Below are 14,730 nucleotides of genomic sequence, written 5' to 3'. Positions count from 1 at the left end.
TCCTGCAAGGTACATAGGAAAACAATGAGGAATGGTGCTGTAACTGCTGTAACCTAGATGGCTAAGTTTAGGATCAGTGACAGAATGGGTAAATTTGCTACCGATAGCATGCTAAGGTGCCTGCCAAATCTATGTTTAGAATTGGGTCTCACGTTAGAGTTCAGTTATGGATGGAAGTAGGAATGAATGAAGTTTTAGGTTGATTGACAGGCCATGCAAAACACCCATCAGTAGGATAAGGATTAGTAAAACACAGCCAACAGTTTTTATGTTTAGTTGCAGAGTGAATATATGTTACTGGACCAGCATATAGACTTAGTTGCAGTGTAAGGTTTGAGTTGGTATTCACAACAACACAGGGAGCAAAAGGATTGCTCTTCTGATGGATTCTGCAAAACACCCGAGTGCTGCGATGAGAGCGAGTAGGTTGTAGAGTAAGTAAATAACGGTCCTCTCAATGGCTCCATGAGTATATGCATCCATGAAAACTGAGGCCTAAATGAACCCAGCCCTAACTTTAACAAATCATAAGCCACATCCCTGTACTTATGCAGTCTACATCTTGCCTCACAAATACTGCAAGAAACAACAGCAGTTTTGCCCTTCGCTGCTTGTTACTCAAATGCTAGCTGCTATCCTATCATCAAGCTGTAGCCTAGCATCCCATATCTGCTTCCCATCTCCCATCCCATATCCATGAAAAGTTGCCCAAATGGGTATTGGCCCTCATATTTGTTGTCTTTATTCAGCTAATCATAAACTGAATCTTTATCACCTTTCTACTAATCCCAAGTCTAGTCTAAACTTGACTTGAATGGCAGCTCAGCAGTACTTCAGAAATAGCAACAAGTTATTTGGCCATACAGGTTGCCATGTTCCTCTGAGCCATTCTTAGGATGATGACTGCAGATGAGGTTAGATATGGCAAAAAGGACTAAGCCCCTTGTTTTTTCAGGGCATCCTATGAAGTGAAGACTAGCTATGAATTACTGCTGCTAGCATATGACCATGCTAGTACCATTCCTCAAATTAGCCTTTTGCTGTTGCAAGATTCAAATTCAAATCCTAACCTTGCCCACTGACAACTTTCTAACTATTTGGGAACTAACCTTAAATCATTTGACAACAGACACTACCTTGCTATTGTAGGCCTTTCAGGAACCAGAACTAAAGCAAGCTCCTTGTCCTGTTCTGTTTTGAATCCTTACGTTAACCCTAATATTATTAGTTGCAGTCCTATGCCTAGGTATGGATTTAGCCAAAATGCAGTGGACTGTAACAGCCTGCAGCTATTCAGAAGCTATTTGCTCATGTCACATCATTTTTCCTCCTGCTCCTGAAGGCCAGCAATAAACCAAACTCCCAGTCCTGTGTAGTTTTGAACCTTGGCACCACCTTAGCCATAATCCAGCAACTGGCGCCAGTGCAATCGCTAACTTTAAACTGCATGCCAAAGCCCTTACCAGCTAGCATCTTAGACTGTGGATCTCACGTAATCCAGCAATTCCATTTGTGAATATGGGTGATAGCACTGTAAAGGTTGGACAAAGCGTGTTAGGTTCTACTGAAATAAACCCAGACATAGGAATCAGAAAACACTAAATTACATCCTGCATCATTTACTTAATATGGGAATGGCAATCTTGGTTCAACTATTCAACTGTCTATTTCACTGGATAGTATTTCTAAGAAGTGAAAAAACATCCATTTTTGTAATAATGTTAAATATTTTTTTTTCTTGTTCTTTTTTTTTTGTAAATATGCAAAAATTTTATATATGCAGGAAAACTACACAACAAGCAGTAACTTCTTAAGAATGGAGTAACAGATAACAATTTATAGATTTGTTTCAGCACCTACTTAAACCTAAGTATTTCCTTCATTCTGTGTACCCAAATACTGCAAATTTTGGGGGTCCAAATTTACTGCTGATATAATAGAATTGGAAGAAAACATTTGGCTTAAGCGACTACAATTCAAAAAGATTAGCTGTCTCATTTACGGTAACATACTCTGCTAAAAAGGGAAGCTGCCACAAAATGGACCGCCCATGTCGAAACTCATGAGAAAAGGAACATGCCAGCTGAAAAGACTATAGGGAAAAAGGCGCAATAAAGTAGATAGGTCTGGGCCAAATGTATTATGAAGTTATTGCAAAGGAAGAAGGAATAAAAGCTAAAATGTGAAAATACTATTTGATTCATGCGAACTCGCATAATCCTCAGCAAATCTACTTATGTCCAACTGATTAAATATTTAAATAAAACCAATTTAAAATCTTGGTTAATATTACAGAAAAGTGATGCAACCTGTTTATTTATGTCAGAACAAATTCAATCAACAAAATGCAGGTTACAGACAGCTGGGAATTCACCTTTCTTTTGCAGTTTGTTGTTTGTTTTTTTTAGTTTTTTATTGGTCAACTCATCAACAGTGTATTTCCCAAACACTAGACTATACAATTTTTGAGCCTTATGTCTTGTAATGTTTCTCACACGTGCTCCAGCTCAAGAAGCTTGGGGAATCTAGGCCAGACGTGTTTTATTTGCATTTAAATCAAATGAAGATCTGTAAAAGTTTTGCTTTTATTTTTATACTCTACTGATAGTGGGTTTATGCACTTATAAAAAAATTCCACAGACTTCAACTATAAGTCCGGTATTTGCTGTTCTGTGAGTGAAGTCTCATTTCTTACATGAAATACACACGTGGCACAATTTTTCCTGTAACTACAAATAAAATAGCTTCGTTAGGAAACCAGTATCAGTCAGGACACTGTGTATCCCTTTTCTGTCAGGAAGAATAGTTAGCCTGGACAAAGCACCTCAGTAATGGGGTGTTACTGCAGTTGGAATGTAAAACATAAATCAGCGCTTCAGAAGTAAGAGAATATGGCACCACCATTTTCACTGCTGTTTCTAAAATTATTTGATCAGTGCTCTTATCAATCAAAAGAGCAAATCAAACTCTAGGAATTTTTAGTAATGTGTCTCTGACATTGTGTACATCCATGGTATGCTTGCATCTCTAATCCTGCGAGGCATTCTCCTCTTTCCCCCATCTCAGAAAGGATGCAATAGCAGAGATCTGAAGAAGGGCAACCAGAAAGAAAAACATATGGAAGAGCTACGTATTGGAAATGACTAAATAATACAACGGTAAAATCATGAGCAGCATGGAAACATTATATAAGTACGTATCACTGTGTACAAAAACTAAGGACATGAAAAGAAACGTATAGAAATCTGTTTCCAAATACAAAAGGTGACTTTTTGTGCAGTGGGTATCTGAGCTGTTGAGTCAGAGGTTATTTAGGTGGTAAAAGTCTATATGGATTCATAGGAAGATTGGTCAAGTTCATGGATGAGAAATCTATTAATGGTTACTACAAACATAAACGTAGTCTCTGAACTGAAAGTGTCTGGAGGGTGGAGAAGCCCTGTTGAGAAGCAGCATATTGGCGTGCCTTGTTCTGCTGCTGCTCCTGAGACCCCTGCTCTTGGTCTCTGTTGGAGTTGGGTTCCGTCTGACTTTATGTAGTTACTCTATTCACACTAAGTACCAACTCAAAAAATACCTGCTAGTAATACTCAAATCTAAGTGATTTTTGTTAGCAAGTCCATGGAGCTGCTGAATTCGTAATTCTTTTGAATGCAATTAGAAAACCCCACAGAAGTGATTAACTGGACCAAATACAGGATGGTTCCCCAGGACTGTGTTGATGGAATGTTAATTGCTCGCACTTTCTGAGGAAAATTCATGGAAACAGTGAGGCTAGTCTATAGAAATATGCCTTAACTACCTGAATTAATTTGAAGGTATCATAAGCTTGTGGCAGATGGTGAGTTAGGGAGAAGAAATGTTCTTACTTATTTTTGTTCACTGGTAGGCCTTTATGTAGCTCTATCAATTTAGTAACAGTGTGACTCATACCAAATTAATGAACATAACCTGACAACAACCTTCTGAGGCAAGTGAGTACTATCATGTGGTATCTGCAGATCTCTGAGGTACAGCTTTACCCTCCATCGCCTCCAGCTACAGGCATAGATAGGTTCACGACTAGAAGCGTGGACTCACTTTCACTTTCACAGAGAAAGGGGCATAAGTCATAATGCTTTTTTTGTGGACCTTGCTGGTGAGGTTGGCTTCCCTCAGCTGCACAAAGCTGAAACTGCCAAAGAATGATCCCAGCTTCGGGGTGATCTGTACCGGAGAGCAGTTCAGATACTGCTCCTTTAGACTTATGAACTAGCACAGAACGTTGCAAGGCAAGAGGGCTGTAGTCAGAGAATTTTTTAATTATTATTTGTATTTTTTAGCACTGTCCTGTTACTGACTTTTAACCATCAGACCTCCGGACCCCAGTTTCCCCGCCTCCGGCGCTGAGGGAACTGCTTTTTCTTTTGCCTTTGTCCTTTGCTTTGCAGTCCCTCACCCACTCCTACTGTTTATTTGTTTGGGGTTAAAGGACGGACGAAGCGAGGGCTAGGGAGGCGACTGACTCCACAATGTTCCCTCTAGCACGGACAGGGTACGTGGTAAAGAGGCAACCTAAGGAGGATTTAGCCTTCTTTCACTGTTAATACACAGAGGAGCCCTTGCAAGGAGCAGGGCGAGGTGCAGGTGTGAGCTGAATGCAGCAGTGGAGAAGAGGGCTGGCAGCTGCCTGGCCTCTGCTGATGCTGCATGAGAGACTGCGCCCAGCGGGCTGCGCTTCGCGGGGGAGGCAGTTGCCTTTGTCCTTCCTGCTCAATATCTGCCTTGTTAGAAGCCTTATCTGTGATAACCGCCGATGTAGGTGGTGCGTTCAAGTCTGCCTATTCCAGAGGGGAAGTTTTGTGACTGGATACACAAATGCTCATAAAGGTGAAAAGTCAGTTCAGGGTTTTATTTTGGCTTCCAGTGAACTGCCTAGGGAGGGGAAAGTACGCGTTAAAAATACTGACAAATCTTGGGTAAAAATATAAAAGACTAATACATTTAACACAAATTGATTTGGGAAAGTAGAATGTCAGTGTATTTTAAATAAATCACTACAAACTTGTTTTAATTAAATCTTCTTTCTCCAAAAGAGCGTAACAAAGTCCTTAGCGCATGGAATGGAATGACAGTACCATAAAGCCAATCTACAGCCTTTGGATGAATAGAAAGACTGTCAAGACCATTGGAATATGTAAGTAGATTCTGATGTAAGACCTCACCTGTTATTTAATGCTAAAATGTAAAAAGGCGTGCCTGCCAATTACATTTTTGTGACAGGAGTTTCTTAAAAAGCAAAAGCAAACCTAAAGCTGATTTAAATAGAATTATTATCTCATGCATCAAAGTGTCCATACATACAGTGCCTCCAGCACCTGAACAGAGCATAAAAACGGCTGGTAAGTATGTATCTTTGCGTATTAAAGTATATTTGGTCTATGCATCCAGATTGTACACCAAGTGCAAAATCAAACAACTAAGCAAAATGTTTGGTAAATTTACACAATTGATATGAAAATGAAGACTTTGATCTGATCATTTTAAACATTTGCACTTGGCAGGGTGGGAAAAGAAAATAATGTGTGTTTATACTAGGCATAAATTAGGGTATATGGAGTTATGGTTCACTGAGTGTACAAAAGCCATTTTTTTATTCACTCATTATTTTTCCTGGTACAAAAAAGGACTGACATAAAAAAACAAAGAAGCATGCATTGAAGGGCCACTTTCCACTTTTTTTTTCTAAAAAGAAAAAAGAAGAATGGGAAAGAAAAATGTGAGCAGAGAGAGATGAAGATAGGCACTACAAGTAACTGTCCTACATAATATATTTAAATATATTGGTAAATTAAGCTGGCTAAAATTTGAAGGGGACTTGTTCTTCAAGAGTTTACTAGTCAGAGGTTACTTTCTGATGTAAGTGCATGTTCATGTTTGTTACGGAAAGAGGACCTGAATGTAGAAAAGAATGCATTACAGTAATTTTTCCCAACAACTCCTTTAAAAATGTTAATAATTAATCATTCAAGAAGTGGGACTGTTTTTATGTTAGTGTTCTGTTAAGACCTTTTTCTCCTAGGTCAGCTAAATAATAAAACTATGCTGGTGTTTGGTAGAGCCCGGTCAAGAACTGAATGGGAATACATTTTTATTTACCCATTGACCCTTCAGGCTTGTCGCCATCAGAAAGTGCAGGGCATCACAGAGGAGTTTTTCTTTTCGTTATGTAGACTGTACTTTTATGTTAGTAGGCAGCATTACTCTTAAGGGCTGTTTTTATCATTTGAAAGAGGCACACGCCATGGGCCTGGATGATTGGAACATCTGTTGAAGAAAGGTGTGGCTCCCTTCCCAGCTGCATGTCCAGACTTTTTTTTAATGGCAATAAAAATGCATAAGGGAAAAAGGAGGGAACGGAATGGTGCTTTCTTTGAACTTAATCTGGTAAAGAATCTGTATTTGTGACGCAGATGGGGCACAGTGCCAGGTTACTGGAAGGATACAATCTGAGTATCAGGTACTTGGAGAGCACATACTCCACCAAATACAAATAAATATAACTGTCATGATCCATTATTTTGATGTGTGAAATAATCTCCCAGCTTTTATCTGCTTTTCTCTTTCCTCTCTCATTTCTATTCTTTTGCCACTTCACCTATTTCTGCCTTCTATTTTCTGTCCTTCTATTTTCTGTCTTTTTTTTCTCTGTATGCCTGATGTCCCACGTCACCTTGTGCTCAGCGTGTGAGGAATGAGAATGACTTCTGTCCAGCATTAACACCCTTCCCTGTTTTAGCTTGGATAATCGTTGCTATTGCTTATGTTTAAACTAGACTCCCTTACATTAACTGGGGGGATTCATTAACTATTGGAGCAACTGTTCCCCCTGTAACTCCTTAAACTAAACTCCCTTCCCTGGTTCCCAAGAAGTCTTCGTATTTGCTTCTGCCACTTCTGATATGAGAACCATATATACCTGCAAGAAAAGTGAAACCTTTGTATCGTATGTGGCGTTTAGAACTGGAATAATTTGAAATACTTATGCTTTGTTAAGAGATATTGAAGGAGGAATATGAGTGGTATGTTGCATGTTTCCTGGGAGGTTATTCCAACTGTTAATAGGCGGTCTAAGGAGTAACGTAACCAAGAACGGGTGAAAAATACAGAAGCAGCAGACTGGAGGGGAGAGGACAGAAGACAAGATTAACTGGGAAATGATTAATAAGATCTTTTGTCTAAGGAAAAAATGAGAGGAGTAATTTCCCCTGCTTTGTTCAACACTTAGGTGCCTAACCTGGTCCTCTATAAATAAGCTTGATGCTCAGCTAGACAGTCCCTTAATATTGAATCACTTTCAGGTGTTTGAATTTGGGTGGCCAAAAAACTCAGACAAGAAAAGAAATCAGTAATTTGAAAATACTAGAATCTGTTTTGTAACTGAGAAAAACAGTACTAGTAGTCCATGGTGATGGTGAACAATATTGGCCATGCATTTAATTTTTCCCCGACTTAATCCATGATGTGACAGGTCCATTAAAAAATAAAGTCACAGATTTAAACCAAAGTCTGTTTTGTGCCATTGCTTCCAATCAAACCATATGGATTCAGTTAAGCATTCTAATGAATTTGGCACTAATACATTCTTTGTGCTAGAGTAAATAAACTTTGCTATCTTAGACGTACAATAAGTAGATAAGGGGTGGCATTAGCAAATCATGATTTGTGTCTCATTCATATCCTCTATAACCTTCTTCCCCTAACACCTACAATAATGCCAGGTTGTACCAATACTCCTACCTTCTTTTCTGTGCGTACTTATTCACTAGGCAAAAAGAGCAGGTACAGTGCCTCTGTCAAAATTTGATACATGCCTAAAAGTCAACTATCATACAGGCACTGAGAGAGCAGCTTTCTGCTGCCAAGGAGTTGAAAAAAAGCTGATTTATCCCCATCTTTCATTCAGAAAATTGCTTTCTAACAGTTATTTTTCCTTCAACTGATTACCCATTTTTCTAGAATTTGTCAGAACCTTTCTTCTGAAAACCTTACCCTCCTGCTGAAAATTTAGCCCATGGATTTAAAAGTTACCTGGAAGGAAAAACCACCAATTTGTTCTATAAATCTCATTTCATGAAGGACTAGACTAAAGCTAGATTCAGCACCATATTTCAGAAAAAAATCAAATGTCAAATACTGACATCAATAAGTTAGTCTTTACTTGAAGCAGTGTTTTATAATACCCATGTGTACGTAAAGATCCATCAAAAATAAAGCATTGCCAGCACCTCTGTGTTTCCCAAGAGCCCTTTATTTGTATAAAAGGAAGTGTATGAAATGGTGAGAAGTGATGCTCTATTCCATTGCTGAGAAGACTCAGTAAATAATAATTAAAAAAAAGGTATTGTCAAAGATTTAATTTTGCAGTGATAGCATGCTTCATAAGAACCTATATAAACATACCTGAAGAGAAAAATCCATTGATGACCTCAATGTAAAACATGGTAAGGCTGTCCTCTTTTTTATGCTGATCTTTCATTAATTCTTTTAAAATTTCTTTTGTTTCTTCTTTTATTGAGAAGAGAACATACAGTATTGGTGTGTGCATTAACGTTTTCATTACATTGGCACACTTTATCTTGCCACAAGAGGACAAGCTCCACAAAAATAATACCACATCATATTAATTTGGGACAGTATCAGCAGTGTCTGCACATGTCTGGTACCTCACCGTATTTAAAGAAATCAATCATATAACCAACCTTGCTCTGACATAGACTGCCTGAGATGGGATGCTTGGCATAAGGCTGAGTTAGTGCTTTTGCTATTTTGCTTTTCTCTCCTTTTCCTCACAGTCATGCAAGTATGGTTTCAAAGAATGAAAAAAAGAGCTATTTGATTTCTTACATATTTTTTGAAGAGCTTAATAAGATTCTAATGAGGTGCTAATAAAGTGCAGTTTAAAGAGTACTATATGAGAACTGCAGTATAATGCTCAGAGAGCTAAGAGACAGTGCTTATCAATAAATAGTTTCAAGTGAGTCATTAAGCCTCCAAATTTGTGCCAATTTTTCTAATAGAATATTTAAAAATAGCGGTTCAGTAAGACATCCCTTCAGCGTAGAGAATCCCTAGGCTGCTTAATGCTTTTGAACTTATTTCTCTCCACCCTGCTTTTATGGCACAGTAAAAAAAGGTATCTCACTGCTGAGATTGCTTTCAGGACACTGTTCAGCATAATTTTGACTGCTGTGAGATTGCTTAAGTTACACTGGGGACAAAAGCAGCACAAATCTATTTGAGAGAGAGAGAGAGTAGTTATGGATACTTTCCTTTTGCTATATCTTTACTTGCGTCTAGTGCTCATGGGGGTGAAAGAATTAAACACTGTGTCTGCCAACTTCATCCAGCTACATTCCTGTTTTATTTCCATGTTGTTACAGCAAAGGCTAATTTAGTCCAGGGAGTACATGGAAGAAAAAAATAGAGAGGTCAGAAAAAGAGGTCATTGATAGTGATCTTGTTTCCTTTAGACTCAGCTCTGAACTTGCTCTATCTTCTTAACTGTAATTAGATAGCAATATAAAAATAAATTAAAATTACATGATTGGTATGATACAACTATGAAATGTGCATGACCCTCATTTAAAAGAAAAAGTTAATTGCATCTCTGGAAAACTAGACATTTTTAACTGTGCAGAATATAATAGGTTATGAAATTAAGGGGAGAGTGAGGAAGCCTCTAATTGTACAACAATGTAGCACACTAATAGATCAAAGCCTTTCTACAGACAGAGCAGTTCAATATTAATGCCATTTGCCTACAGATGAAAATGAAAGATGATTGGAAAATCAATCAGGACATTGATTTTTCACCATTAAAAACCTCTGGAAAGTAGGAATATTGAATGAGATCATCATTTAAAGAATCATTTGATTCCACTTGTTTCTCAGGAACATGCAGTTTTGTAGCCTAGCTTTGGCCCTCCTTCCCTGGCTCAGTGAGTGAGGGATTTTATTTCTCTTTGCTGTAGAGGACCTCTGTAGGCGAAACTCTTCAACATGTGCTGTAACAAATGTTTGTTGTTAAGCATGTGAGTTGGTGATACCAAGACGTGCCTCAAATTAAGCATGTGTTTTCAGTACTTTGCTTCTCTGTATCCTAAATATTTACTCCCTGGTGAGAACATATATTAAGTTTAGTGGCTGAGTGTTTGATACAGGAAGATTGAGATGATGACTTATAAGTTCTCCTCCTGCCTCTGTCACCAATGAGGATTTCAGTTCTGTAGTGAGTAGAGTCTTGACGCAAAAGTGTTGAATTCAGGGCAGTCTTATCAGCTATCACAAGCCTCGATGATTTGTGTTTGGTATGAAAGGAGAGGATTCTAATCAGAGATTAAATGAGAAAATGAGGCATGTTGGATTAGTTCGCTAGAAGGCAGACATGAGAGTTAGAAGAATAGGCCTCAGTTATCCCGCATCTCCTGTTCTTGAGTTCCTGAATCCTTTTCCTAGCTCAACAACGAAAAGGCAGGAGGGAGAGACCTGATGGCTAAATTAGAACAGGAAAGGTGGATCTTATATTCACAAGAAATGCAAGGCTTTGCCTTCAGACACAGGTTCTTCCACTGAAATTGATATCGCGTGCTTAATGCAAGACAAGCAAATGCACTTCCTTTCCCTATGTGTTCCTCCCCACTGTGGTCACAGTTGGCAGAACTGAATGCTTATACTGCTAGTGCTTTTTCCATATGGGAAAGGATTGATCCACACTGGTATAAGCATCTTTACACAGGAGACCTGCATCCTTGCTAAGGTCTATGCTTCTATAACTACAGAAATAATCAAACCAATACCAAAATGTATAGACCTGGCTTTATGAAGTTCTTTCTCCATACATCTTTATTTGAATTGAAAAACTCTACCTATCATTGTACTCTCTGATAGGCATGTTAATAGGCAGATTAGTATTGGAGATTTCTGCAAACTCTTGACAACTCTTGAGCAAAAACTTTGTTTGAAATGGTTTCTTTGGGATTTATTATTTTTGCCCAGTCAGTGTATTTTAGGGTACTTTTGTTTATTTGTTGACAATGGAAGATGACACGAACATACCACTTCTAAAGGAATTTTAGCTTTCTTAGCTGTAACAGAAAGGTCTTTGGAATGGAAAACTAGCAGGGAGGAGTGCTTTTCTTCATCGAACTTTAAAAACAAACTATATAGCAATATTAACATGGTTTTCCCTTGTCTTTGATCTCCCTGAGATTGTTAACCTTGTCCTTAATTGAGTGAGCTACCGGTTTTTGTCATGCTTTTTTCAGCTATGTGTTGGAAAGAGAGAGTGGCACAATTGATGAGGAAGCAAATTCTGCATGGCCAGTGAGGACAACATTTTCCTAACTTTTACAGAAAAGCATTCAGATGGCTGGCTTTTTTGGAAACTAAGGAAAAATTACTACAAATCTTACTGGAGTGCATTACGTCTGAAGTGAGCTGAAGTGTTCCCTGTGGTGCTTCATAAAGCTATTTCAGTTTTATAGTATAAGACTGAATGCTGAACTAAAGTTCAGTGAAGTTCATCTGTATATTCTTTAAACAAGAAATTAACTCCTCTCTCCATATTAGTAAAACAGTTCTAAAATGTACTGGTATTAAAATTTCTGTGGCATGCTAGATCTAAACAATTTATACAATTTATACCTGTGAAACCTTCATATTGAGCAAGTAGCTGTAATTATAATACATTATTATATGAAAACAAGCATTTTTTGAAAACCAGAGCCATTCTTTGCTTAATGTCACACAAGTCACAGAGCAGTCAGACTGACAAGATCTGAGCTATAGTATCTGAGAATTTATTTCTCTCTTCTGAATGAATGCAATTTTAGCTCTGCAAGCTCCTTTCTTAAAAGAAGCACACTTAAATGTATCTCTCCATGCTTTTAATTAGACCAATCATTTATTAATATCTTTGTACATATGGAATGAAGAGAGATGGTGATAGATAGAAATTTTTGTGATTCCAATAAGTAGTTATAAATGCCTGTACTTACACATTTCTTGGTATCAATTTATCTTCTGAGCCATCTAGCATAGAAAAAAAATGTTTAATAGACTTACTTTTTCTCTGTAATAGACATGGAGTTTAGTGTTTACGTCTGTTTTAATGGTAATAAATGTATAGCCTCAACTTTTTTCCATGTGCAGCTCTTTTCAGTTCTTGTTATTACTATTTGTAATGCACAACAAAAGAAGAAATATAAACATGTATGCACACAGTCTTTTCTCTTCAGGACCACTGTCTTTGCATCCAGATTTCTTAGCTTTTTTTTTCTTTTTATGGTACTAGAAAAAGTTATAATTCTCATTTCATTATTTTTCACATGGAAAAAAAAATCTTTCCTGCTATCTGCTGTTGCACAATATGTTGTAAATTTTTATTCCCAAAAGCGAAGAAAAGAAGGCAAATAAACTTTTCAAGCACAACCATCCATAAGAAATTGCATATAAGGTCTGATAGCAGATTACAAGCAAAACAACAGGAGAGAGCAGGATATGTGAAACAAAGTGCTCTGTCTGAGAAGAATGCCTTGTGAGTTGCTAAGATTTGGGAGTGGCACTACAGAAGCTATAATGTCAGAACATGCACATATGGTTCCTGTCACGTTAAAGAGAATGTGAATTATATTGCAGCTACCACGAACCTGAAGGATATAATACTGTTTATATTTAAGCAGTTGAGCCACAGTCTGTCTGAAGCATAAAGTATATGACTAAATGGAGGTTTCAGCCATAATCTAGGGAGGAGGAAAAAAAAGAGGTATTGTGCAGCTGTCGTGTTTCAAACAGGTCTCATAATACGGGAACATGTGCTGTACTGGGCAGGGCTTATGAGAGTGAAGCAAGCACCTGTCCCTGCTGGTAAATTCACGCTTAGACTATATTCAATGCAAAATAGCAGAGAGATTACAGATGGCAAGTGATGTAATTTATGTGAAATGAGCTAGGCACGGAACTGTTGTACCTATAGGTGGGAGGAGCCTGATCTGTGTAATGTGCCAATGCAGCACGAGTGTGTTTGGAGAACACTTCTCAGCATGAGACAGCAGCCGAACAGCTGTGCAAGAGCAGTGCAGCTTAATAGGTGGAATTTTTTAAGAGACCAAATAGAAGTGATTGTGCTGCAGGTTACTCTGATAGACATGTGGCATACCCTGTGGAAGTATGGCTGTGCCTAACATGGGGTCATTGGACACGTTTTCAGGGTAAAAAGATTGTTCTTAAAAGAGCTATCTCCTCATTCTGTAATGACTGCTGAGAGATCAGTATTCTATTGTTGTCAGCTGCAGCTCTTTATGCCTGAGCTGGTGCAGACACTAAACAATACCCAAAAGTCTGCAGTATGCCACAGATAAATCTGAGATGTAGGGGAATATTTAATTGTATTTAGAACTTGTTCGATTTTCCTCGTACCCAGATATGATAGTGCTTCTTAGCTGTAACCGTTCAAAGGTGTATAGATGTCCTCTGCTTCTCTTTCTCTGCCTTCATTTCCTCCCTCCATTTTGGGTGACACTTACAATAGCGCTTGCTTGCTTGCACAAATGTGCAAGTTAGAGTTGGGCCTTATTAACGTTCCCCAGATGACTACTTTGACTCTGTCTAAATCAGAGCCAGTGTGCTGGTCAGAATGATTTGAGACTGAGAACTCCCACGGCAGTCCTCTGCCCTGCCGCTGTGTTGGTGCACGCTGGGCCCCAGCTGCAGGGTACGATCTCTCATCTCTAAACAGGAAGCCCGAGTCTTGTCACAGCAGCCGCTGCTTGACAAAGCAAAAATCTGAATACTGCACTATCTTGTATAAAAGAAGTAGAGAGAAAGTTCCTTGATTTTTGTTGTGGACTACCTAATGTAAAGAAGATAGATAGTTTTGGAAACTATTTTCCTTCCTGCAGATTTAATCCTGTTTCCCTAGGTTTTTTCAAGCTGTATCTGTCCATGTAGCAATGGCTTTACAATCATGCTTGGGATATCGGAACATATCATTTATTCTACAACCAAAAAGGGTGCTCAGGATCACCGGTTAGACTCAGAATAATTGTTTAAGAACCTGTATCTTAACTGACTTTATTTCCCTCCAACATATACCGTAATGCCTTATCCAAATTTGTGTGTGAACTATTGTGAGTACATATAGAGTTAGTGCATTGTAAGTGTTTTCTCATTGCCTTAGGGATTTCTGGAAATGGAAAGACGTGATATGGAACATATTGTCTTCTCCTTGATTCTATTTTATTTTTGAAAGGACTTTGGCAAAGAAGAATTGACATGATAGCTAGACCTTCACTGCTTTGAGGAAAATTAACTCATTAAAAAAGGTAGTGTATGTAAAATCAATTTACTGAGACTGCAGAAGAAAGAGAGGTCAGCTGCTTAGGAATCCAAGTGAATTTGCAGTCACAGATGAAAGCTATTCTAAACGCCAAAGAAAGGTGCGTGTCCTAAGATAGATTTTTCTCTTCTCCTCAGTGTAGATCACCACTCTTTTACTTTTTTACTTAGCTATTGTGAAGCTGCTGAAGTTATAACCTACAGGTTTTTAAATGGTATATGGGAAATGGAAATAACTGAATACTTTTAAAATAGCAAGTAATGTATGTCAATGATGCCTTGAGGTGCTATGCAATAGTGTAAGTACTTTTGACAGTTTCCAAAACAGCAGATCTGATTTATGTTTTCCTAAAA

This window comes from Mycteria americana, chromosome 3 (assembly GCF_035582795.1).
Source record: "Mycteria americana isolate JAX WOST 10 ecotype Jacksonville Zoo and Gardens chromosome 3, USCA_MyAme_1.0, whole genome shotgun sequence".
In the NCBI taxonomy this organism is placed as follows: domain Eukaryota; kingdom Metazoa; phylum Chordata; class Aves; order Ciconiiformes; family Ciconiidae; genus Mycteria; species Mycteria americana.
Note: the sequence above shows the minus strand (reverse complement) of the source record.